This window comes from Nelusetta ayraudi, unplaced genomic scaffold (genome assembly GCF_046127955.1).
Source record: "Nelusetta ayraudi isolate G7.1 ecotype Tasmania unplaced genomic scaffold, CSIRO-AGI_Nayr_v1 ptg000084l, whole genome shotgun sequence".
Lineage (NCBI taxonomy): Eukaryota > Metazoa > Chordata > Actinopteri > Tetraodontiformes > Monacanthidae > Nelusetta > Nelusetta ayraudi.
Genome location: NW_027466134.1, coordinates 4,654,472 through 4,665,585, shown reverse-complemented (window position 1 = coordinate 4,665,585; position 11,114 = coordinate 4,654,472).

Below are 11,114 nucleotides of genomic sequence, written 5' to 3'. Positions count from 1 at the left end.
TGGCTCTGGCGCTGAACCCGCAGGTAACCTTCAGTTAAGAGCGGAAACACGATCCATTCCAACCGTCCACCGCAAGTCATTGGCAGCCGCTTGAGATGAAGCTGTTCATTCCAGCCTCCCTTTGAATACTTGAGTATAGTTAAATGCAAGTATTCCTGTACTTTAACTCAAGTTACTTTCCCTTTTACTTGAGTAACACTTGACCAGGATGACCTGGGGCTGTGCATTCAGTTGACCACTGCTACTGGTTTTGCTTAACATCGTACCCTCATTATTGGACTTGATGAAGACCAGTTTCTCGAAACACTTCGTGATTACTGGTTTAAGTGCCTCTGGTAAGATGGACGGACTGTCCATGAGGCGGTACAACTTCCTTTTAAGCTCCTGTTGCCTCTTCGGTGTCTCTTTTCAGTTCAGCTCTGGTTCAAATCAGATATTTGCTCCAAAAGCAATCCTGGGTTTGTTTGATCTGTAATCAACACCTATAGTGGTGTGGACAGAGGGGAAGTCAATGGTGTGTGTGGGTGTGTGCGGGTGTGTGTGTGTGTGTGTGTGTGTGTGTGTGTGTGTGTGTTTGGCCGTTATTTGCTGGTACTCAAGTGGAGTTGAGCGTTACCTGTTGAAATTGTTTGCTGAGTCCATTGTGTGCTCTAAAAGAGGTTAATATGGTCAATGGAATTCAGGTTGTTGCCTGTGCTGGAGAGAGAGAGAGAGAGAGAGAGAGAGAGAGAGAGAGAGAGAGAGAGAGAGAGAGAGAGAGAGAGAGAGAGAGAGAGAGAGAGAGAGAGAGAGAGAGAGAGAGAGAGACTGTCAGTGCAGGCGGGATTTCATGCACCTTCATTCGCACGGACAATAAATAAAGTAAATAAAGTGGTGGTGGTGAGTGCAGACAAGTGACACAGAGCCAGCGCTGGAGGGGAGAGAACAGTGCCAGCGCCAGCGGAGGCATCCTCCCCCAGAGAGCAGGAGGCCTCTGCTTCAGTCTGGAGAGAGCCTCAGGAGTCGGGCAGCAGTTTGCAATCGCCTATCAGGTTTGCTGACATAGTGGCCACATTGGTAGTGAATTTATTTTAAAATGAAAACCAGCCTAGTAAAGGTTAAAATACAGGCCAACCTCTGTCCAAGCCTTTGTTCACTCAAGTGAAGAAGAATCAATGTTGCAGAATAAATTGTGAACAAATGAGACAAACGCACTGAGAAGATATTGGTCAAAATGTATTATTTTAGTGCTGTTGCCTCGCAGCAGGAAGGTTGTGGGTTCGATTCCGGGACTTTTCTGTGTTGGGGGGGTTTGCATGAATCTCCCTGTGTCTGCTGGGTTCTCTCTGGGTTCTCCAGCTTCCTCCCACAGTCCAAAAACAAGCATGTGAGGTGAACTGGGAAGCTCTGAATTGACTCCAGGTGTGTGAGTGAGTGTGAATTGTTGCTTGTCTTTGTTTGTCTCTCTGTGGCCCTGCGATGTACTGGCGACTTGTCCAGGGTGTCACCCTGCCTTCACCCTCTGACACCTGGGAGAGGCTCCAGCAGAGCCCCGAGACCCTCAGTGCAGGAGGAAGCAGGTGTTGAAAATGGATGGATGGATTATCTTTATGCCGCTATAAATTAATCAGCATTATTGAGAGATTATATCAATACTATAAACACAGAATAGAGTAGGAATTAATCTAAGAAAGAACAGTCTGAGGGTGATTCTATTTTCGAGTCTGGAAGTAGACAGCTGTGAAAATTGGAGTGACAGTTGGCCGAGTGCTGCGTTAAGAGGAGGGCAGTCGTGCTCTGATCAGCGGTTCGATCCCAAATGCCTGCTGTTGCAATATTAAAGTATCCTTGAGCGGGATGCTGAATCTTAAATCAGCCCTAAAAGCAGAACCTGAGTGACGTGCGTGTTGTGTTCTGAGTGGTTAGAACTCCTAACGAGCATATGTTAGTTTCTGCCACTGGAGTGGAAACTCGTGTGAAGACGCGGTTGGGAAAAGAGAGGCAAACATCTCCAAAAAAAAAAGGTAGGTAGACCAGGGACTCGAGAGCGGTACCAGTCAGCCATGCTGGTTCCTTCACAACTGCATCACATCTCTTCCAGGAAATGGTGGAAACACACTTTGGAAACCTTTGGTCTGTATTTGCATGCTAGCAAAGGAGTGAGTCAACTCCAGTGAACGAGTTCCGTGAGTGGCGAGTGACTCGGGAAAACACTCAAAATCATTGTCGTGTTCCAGAAATGAGGTTGAGAATGAGGCGACGCGACGCGTTGTCCTCTGGAAGTATGGAGGCGAGATCCTGCAACCTGGAACCACTTTCCTGCCGTCCCGGTCTTCCATGTTCCGGCTCCGCTCGTCTGCCCTCTGGCATCAACAAGACACTGGCAGGAATTAACAAGGCGATGGTTCTCTGCGAATGGTAGAATCCAATTACAGCGGCACTTTTGAAATACTCTGGCCATCAAAGTCACTGAAATCACCTCTCTTTTCTCTTTAAATTGCTGCTTGAAGTTCAGCAGGTTGTCGCGATGACTGAAGAGGCGGTGAGCTGCTGCCATGTCTGCCTTGTTAGATATTTGCAGAACATTGCTGAATAGGTCTACCTATTAAAGTGATTCAATTATCCAACCAGCTCCATTTCTTACGATAATGTAAGATAATGTACATTCGAAATGTTTTGCATTTCTATTGACGGACATTTCTTCAGGTGTTTAAAGGCATTTAGTGTGAGACGTGCTGCCTAATATGAGGAACGTTTTTACAACCATTGCAATGCAAGTTGCACATTTGAATTGGGATTCGGGTCGGGCCGGCTAAGAATAATTGAATAAATTTGGACTGGCTCCACATTAAGTGGAGAATTTGATCAAGTGCAAGAACAAGTTGCCTTGGAAACTAAAGAGGTAAAAAATAAATAAATAAATAAATAAAAATCTCAGCTGTTTTCCAAAATCAATACTGCCATTTTTCAGCTAGCCGACGTTTGAGAAACTTTCACGCAAACTCAAATGAGAGAGCGAGACTGAAACAGAGGCACAAAAACTGCACTTTGAGTTATAAATAAAAATTATTATCATAAAAAGAGGGGATCGCGATGGAAGCATCGCTTTATGTTCATCCGCTGAAAGGTTCATTCAGAATGGGGGGGTGCCACTGCTCAGAGATATATTTATTTGCACCATCTATCCACTCTGCAGTAAATATTTAACGTGGCAGGAAGTCGATGAAAATTCCCAAATGGAAGGTTTGGATTTTTGCAGGTGCGCGTCCACATTTAGCTGCAAATTAGTACTGAGTAGTCATAGTAGTAGCAGTTTGGTTACATTGTAAATCATAGTGTGTGTGTGTGTGTGTGTGTGTGTGTGTGTGCGTGTGCGTGTGTGTGTGTGCGCGTGCTACGGCTACAACACATTGATTGCGATGGGACACCAAGGCCTCATTTTTTTAATCACATTTTAATCTTGAGCCTCTCGTCCTTCCAGTCAGCTCCTCAAACTGTAGCGCCAGGATTCCACACTGCATCCTGCTCATGTCAACTGCGTTTATTGAGTGCAATTCACACTGCAGTGACGGTTTTTAGCAACCACCTACACCAGTGGTCCTCAATAGGCGGCTCGCCAGCCACCGCTGAGTCCCCTGCCGTCCCTGAATGACCTGCGCAGCCAAAGTGTTTTATTGTCTTGCTTTTTTTTTTGTCAGCCCAAATGCAGCCACGGCTATGTTACATCCTGCCCTCGTGGCACATTCAGACACATAGCGGCCGCAATCGGCTTTCACTGGCACCCTCCATCCCCCCCAGGACGTGATATACTGGCCGGGACTTGTCTTGTCGTGCCAACAATACTCAGGCAGCCCAGCGCTCTGCTGCAAGGGCAAATTTTAAACTCTCCCTTTTGCTTTTGGAGCAGATCGCATTTATTCAGCATAGGACAGAAATAGTTTTCCTTCTTCCTTGTGGTTCTTTGTGCTAACATTGAAGAAGGAAAGTGTTCTTGACACCCCCTTTGTTTAGGTTTCGTGAAATCGGTCGTGTTTTCTTTCATTCAACAGCATTCATATGTAATAAGTGGGTCTAAGTGCACTGTTTTGAAAGAAATAATAGAAAAGCTCAAAGTGAAAATACTCTCAAATTGGTTCTCAGTTGATACGCTCAGTAAGAAGTGCTTCACGTGAAAATGGACAAAGGAAAAATTAACAGAATTTTAAACATGCAAATCAAGACGCGATTAATCATGGTCAACTATGGAAAGATTATTCTCAATTAAAAATAATCATGTGACAGCCCTGCTTATCTTGACCAGCTTACCGATTTATTTATTTATATTTTTTATTCACTTCAACAAGTTCAGTATTTCTACTAAGTGTCAGCCATTGTAACTCGGCTAACATGGCGCTTATGACAAGTAATTAGCACTGGTGCGCGTTGCAAATGTACATTAAGTGATAAGAAAAACAAACGGTCATCATCATCATTCACGCCGCACCCTTCTCCTTTTCTCAGTGTTTTCAGGAGGAAATGGGGAGGTTCAGCCGTCAACACAGCAGTGTCTCCACCGTCAGTGAAAATTCTGATTTTTAGTTCCCCCTTTCATTTCCAGGCTAACAAGGAACAAAGAAAGCTTTTGACAAGAAAAGCCGTTTTGATTTGCGAAACCTTTGACATCAAAGTAAAACTCACTCGTAATTAAATGTTTTGCTGTGGCAAAATGTCAAAGTCAGAGTAGATTTTTGCATCTCTGTATGGGGTATGCGCTCTTAAACGGCATTTTCTGCCAATATTAAAAAAGACACACACAAAAAAGTTCATGGTTGGTATCTGACAACTCCACTGGCCTTGATTTAATTTGATGGCGCTGGAGCAGAAACATTTCTAATTTAGTGGCGGTAAACAGGAGGATAGAAAGGGCTCGAAGTCAACAGACAGAGAGTCATCGAGGTCACCAAAAGATTAAGTGTCAGCCCTGAACCACTCAACCAACTCTCAACATCTTTTTTTTTCACAATAAAGTTCAGCCGGTGAATGTCTATCAGTCTATATGTGTGTCACCACACAGGGCACGGTAGCATTCACCTCCAAAACAGACAGAACCTGTGCATAACAAAGAACCACCAAAAAAAACACAAAATCAAACAGTCCATGAAATAGTCACCGTACCAAACAGCCATAACAGATGCACTTAACAGAAGGGGGGTCCCAGAAGTGCTATAGCGTGGGCCACAACTGGATCAGGACCAGAGAAAGGGCCTGCTGCAGGTCCAGAAGCCGTAGCAGATGGAGCCCAACGTTGGGGGCTGGGTTACATGATCAGGCTTGAGAAGGTCTATCGAGATTCACTCTGGCTTGCCACCTGTAGCCCCAGCGAAACCACGCAAAAACCACAGGAGCGGTCAAGGGGGTCCACCAAGTCCACACTCACATGGTCAAAAACGCCTCGCTGGTACCTAGAAATGTGCCAAGGAGGCCTTAGTGTGTCACCTTCATGTGGCCCTGACTTCCCTCTGAAGGCCTGGGCCAGACGGACTTGGTTCCTGACACCTTTGCAAAGGGCCCTCACCCCCAGTTGAGAAAGACTGTGGATGCTGTTGAAGAACTGCCGCCTCCAGCCAGGAGGCCACATTGGACATGGCCGGCGGGTGGAAACATAGAGTAGGGTACTTGTCAAACACCACATCCTCCATATTCAGCGCTGTAAGGAGATCCGCCGGTAGGCTCGAGCCTCAGAATTCACGGCCTGGTCCAAGTGGACGGACCTCGCTAGACCCTGGACAAGGCCGTCAGCCACAAAGTTGTCCTCACCGGCCTCGTGCTGGATGTCGTTGGTAGATTCTGAAATGGATGAGAGCTGACGCTGTTGTCGACCCGATCGCGGCTTTACGAAAACTCGCCCGTGGCAAACGTCAGCTGCTTGTGGTCTATGAAAGCTGTGAACCGGTGGCCCTCCAGCGGGAAGCAGAAGTGACGGACGGCGAAGAAAAACCCCACGAGCTCCCGGTCCAAAGTGCTGGACTTCCTTTCACTGTCGCAGAGCTTCCTGCTGAAAAAGGCCAGAGGCTGCAACCGACCGCTCACACACAGTCTGAGGCGGCCGTAGTTAAGAGTCACTGAGGCTGAGTGTGACGGTTGGTCAACTTGTTTTGTGTGTGATCGAGTAAGTGCATCTTGCACCATTTCAGGTCTGTAGAAAAATGAGAATGAGTGCTTTCATTTGATGAACCAAAAAAACTTGGCCTGTCATATCATCCGGTGCATTTCAAGATCATTCACACCTCATAAGAGTCTGCACAGGCCGCGGCAGAAACACCACCTGGTCTTTGCAGGCATTGTTTACGCCTGTGTGGAAGTCGGTGCAGTGTTGAGTGAGAGTAAGGCATTGTTTCTAATGAGGGTGATTTGGGTGTGATTTTGCAGGAAATGCATGCAAATGATCAATTAAAATATGTTCAAATCAGTCTGGCTCAGTCGCGACACGACCGGCGCCTCACCACACGTTGCACTGCGGCCACGTTGTGGACAGGAAACAATTTTTTTTGTCCCATTTTCTTGTTTTTCTGCTGCAAAAGCAGCACACTTTGTCACTCTGTGGGTCCTACGCAGTTCCGTGACTGATTATCGTCTCCATGGAGACATCACATGGTCCTGATAGTAGATACTAAATACAGGTCCATCAAAATAAGGGGATCTGACAATGTCAATCACAGGATATTATTTCCTGTTGGACAGAGAGGTAGGACTTGAGTCACGCAAGGGCCTGGTCACAAATTCCAAGTCATTTGGATCGCAAAACTTTGTGGTCGACGTTCTGAAGACCCCTCTTTTAAATCCAGAAATGTGACTCTTGAACAAATAATATCGAATAATGAATGCATGATTGCATTTTCATTTTTTTCCGCCATAGAGCGCATTCCAAAATGAGCAAACAGCTTTGTCATACAGTTGCACCCTACCGTTGCCCTGTTAACACCACCACAATGGGGGTGATAAAGCACTGCGAGGAATAAAGGTTGCTGAGTAGCCACAAACATTTAAAGGTGAAAGTAGTTCCTCAAACACAAGACATCGCAGCAACTTTAAAAACTGGAACTCATTAAATATGTAAACCTTAACCTGTCTCCAATATCAGTCACAAGCTGCGTTTCCATCACAGTTTTTCACAAAATAAAAGCATTATTTCTAAAAATTTCGACAAAGTACAGTTGCGATTTGCAGGTGTTTCCGTTGAATGGTGTGAAGTGGTAATTCCCGTAAAATTCCCGGTTTTTCCAAGTTGAGCTGTGTCCATCACCAGTTTTTTTTTTATTGCCATATTTAGGTAATGCGCAATTCTAGGGGCGATGGAAACACAGCCGGTGACACGTCCCCCACGTATCGTCTTTCAATTGACGCCTCCCACCCAAAATATACGCTACATGCGGACGTAGCACCAGTATGTAGTAAAGTATAGTATCGTATTGCGTAGTATCCTAGTAGTACAGCAGTTGACCCTAGGTCAGGTTCAGTAGGTTTCTCGTCATTTAGAAAAGCAGCCAAAGCTCAGCCTGACACGCTGAGCTCCTGAGAGCCAAGGCCTCCAGCAGAAGCAGCTGGCAGACAACCAGCAGCAGCAGTAGCAGCAGCCAAGGAGTTTCCCACGGGGTCCAGAGTCAAAGCACCAGGAGGCCCAGGGCCCAGGTGAGCTGCCCCCAGAGGCAGGCAGACATACTGCGGCCCAGCCGAGCAGGGAGCCAGAAGCTCTTCCAAAGACGCGGAACCTTCTGCTGGACAGAATGATTGGATTTTTTTTATTTTTTTATCGTTGATGTCAAAATGATCAAGCGAGCTGTGCGTTTACGTCCATGACAAGACAACAAGTCCATGCTGGGACGACTGTCGAGGCTCACAGCCGTCAAATCCAGCCACCATTCACCATCACAATCAACCACACAATCTTTTCTTCTTTGTGCAATTAATTATATACAGTTCATATCCAAAGGGGGCAAACAAGGGACAAAACCAAAGCAAATCAGAGCAAACGTTCATATTCATTTGTCAGCTGTTCAGCTTCAGTGGCGGCTCCATTCCAAACCAAACCGATCGCTCATCGCTGACTTTATTTGACTTTTGTGGTGTTTCAGGTGTTGTGAGTAAAAGAGATGTAAAAGGCATTCAAGTGTTTGACTTTTAAAGTGTTGTTAAAGGTGATGGAGTTGTGTTTACCAACCCTGTCTGGCAACCTTGTTCCTCCAACCTTGAAGTGATGGTCTTCATGCTTCGTCTCCAGACCGACCTCCTTTATGCTCGTTCAGGGAACCTGCTCCAAATACAACATGACAAACTACAATAGAGCGTTTTTTTTTTTGTTTTTTTTAATGCATGCAAGGTTTGTTATTTAAACTTGATTGAAGTTGGAGGTCTCATTGAGCACTCTTTAATACTATATAGTGTATTACCTGTATTTATATATATATATATATGTATATATGTATATATACATATATATATATATATATGTATATATATATATGTGTATATATGTGTATATATATATACATGTGTATATATATATGTGAATATATATGTATGTATATATATATATATATACATATGTATATAAATGTATATATGTATATATATACATATGTATATATATATGTAAATAAATATTTTTGCTAAATTATATCTATATGCCAAAAAACCCTTTGTGATTTTTTTTTCTTGATAAATTGTTAAAAATCAATTTCCTGCCTTCAGCTTTCTGATCTCATTTCAGTATCAGTATAACAGTGTGCTGTAATGTCTGAAGACACACACACACACTGCACCGCAGGGAGGCACACAGAAAGTGTTGTGACTAATTGTGCATCATCATGGGGTGCGGTTGACTTTCCTCCTTCTTAAAAATCACTTTGCCGATGTGTTGCGGGGCCGCTGGCACAGGAAGCCGCCTACGACGAGCGCGCTTCATGTGAGATTAGTAGCGATAAAGGCCAGAGGACGAGGAGGAGGAGGAGGAGGAGGAGGAGGAGGAGGATGTTAATCTGCCACAGAGAAGCCAGACACTGGGAGGGGGAAACACCCTCGGATCTGCGTCAGTCTTTGCTTTGTCCCCACGCTCATCACCAGACTTAGTCTGAGTCCAAGTATAATCTGCTCTCAAAGCGCTGATTTAGTCGCTGCTGTTCTGACCCGAGAGGAAGCCTCGCTCTCTGGAATGGAAACCAGTTTTGATCTATTTCCTGGTTTTCCACTGCGCACAAACTAAAACACAGACAGAGAACTAAAAACAGGCTGAGGGAGCTGGAGACGAGCCCAGAGTAAAAAAAAAACAGAAGAAAAGAAAAATAAACAGCTGCAGCATATTTTACATTTTGACTCCTTTTGAAGAGTTGTTGCTGAAAGTCAACAGAGGTTTTTTATTTTTCAAAAAAATTTAAATATTCACCCGACGATCTGGAATGTTGTGACTGATTCTTAGCTCGTGGCTGAGAAGAACTACTTTGCACGAAACAAACATTTTTTTTTCTTCTTAACTGTGCAAAGCAGCGGCGAAAAATCTTCTCAGAAAAACAAAGATAAACTTGTTTTGCATTCAGGCTCTTCACCTTTACTATTCTTTTCTTTTGCATGGCTGCATTTTCTAACTGTCTGGTCCTTTGTTGGTACTTTGTGCTTTAGAAAATACGGTTTGCAGCATAACCATTGCAACCTTTTAGGCAAAGTAGAGATGACAAATATACGAAGAGGATTAGGGCCACAAGAAGGGGAAATTTAAAAAAAAAAATTTTTATTAAAGTTTTTATTTTGAGTTTTAGTTGAAAATAGTTGTTTTGTGAATAGTCAAAAATTTGGGGAAAAAGTCAATGTAAAAAGACCAAATTTCGTGAATACAGTCGACGCAAATAAAGTGGAAATTGGGAGGGGAGGATGTTAGCCACAGGTAAAAGTAAACTGCAGTAAAACTTGGGCGCACTAACCCTAACCTAACCCTAACCCTCCACATTTTGACTTACTTCACCTTGACATTTATTTACATTAATTAAAATTTGGATTTTATTCACGAAAATTCATCTTTCTTACGTCAACTTTATTCTCAAATTGGAAATTCAATTCAATCTTAATTTTTTTTCTCTCCTAATTCTCTTCCAGCAAATGTGATATAAAAGGGTGATTAGTAGTTAAAAAAAACAAAACAAAACAAAAAAAAACAATACGAGACAAGAATAAACCCTGCAAATCTTTACTCTTTTGGTTTTGTGTCGTGCGGCTGTCTGTCATCCCGGCCGTCACCGGCGTGAAGCGTCTTTCAAAAACACTATGTCTGCATAATGAAAAGATAGAAACATGCAAAAACATTTTAATTTGTAATCCAAATTACACATATACAAGGATTCAGGATATTAGCATGTCATTTTTTTCAGCAGAGACCACAGCCAAAAGAACATCGAGAGAGAGAGAGAGAGAGAGAAAGAGAGAGAGAGAAAGAGAGAGAGAAAAAAAAATACAGTCTGTACATATTTCAGTTTACAGTGAGTAGCCTGTTGGAGAGAACCAGAAAACACTAAGGCAAATCATCATCATCATCATCATCATCATCATCATCATCGTCATCGTCATCAGAGAGAAGAAACGTTGCCTTGAATCGACCACAGCAGAGTTTGCTAGCAAACAAGCACTGGTATCTCTCTTTAATAGCGATCAGCTGCATAAGTTACATCGTATGAAAGCAGAAAGGAAAGAAAAGCAAGAAAAGAAGGTTTCTATTCTGAAGTCTAGCGTTACTGTACAGGTCTTCTCACCGGCGTTGGATCACCACACCAGCAGAGAACACACGGCCGGCGGTGACAGCTCCAGGTTTGTTTAAAGGATGTGCCCCTCCCCCCTCCCCCCCGGACCCCACCAGGAACTGTAGAAGGCCGACAAGGAGGCGGAGACACATGCAGCGTGTTGCGCCTCTGTTTTTATTATTGAAGGATTTGATGTCTTTGATTTCCAAGACGCAGCACAAACAGACGGTCGAGCGAGAGTCATTTCTGCGACGGTTCGAGTGCGTTTGAGTCCGGCGGTCCGGACCGTTTCCAGGACCCCTCGTTGGGTCGAGTGTTAAACTGGTTGCACAAAAAACTGTTTTTTTTTTGTCATTGGATGAGAGATGAAACGCA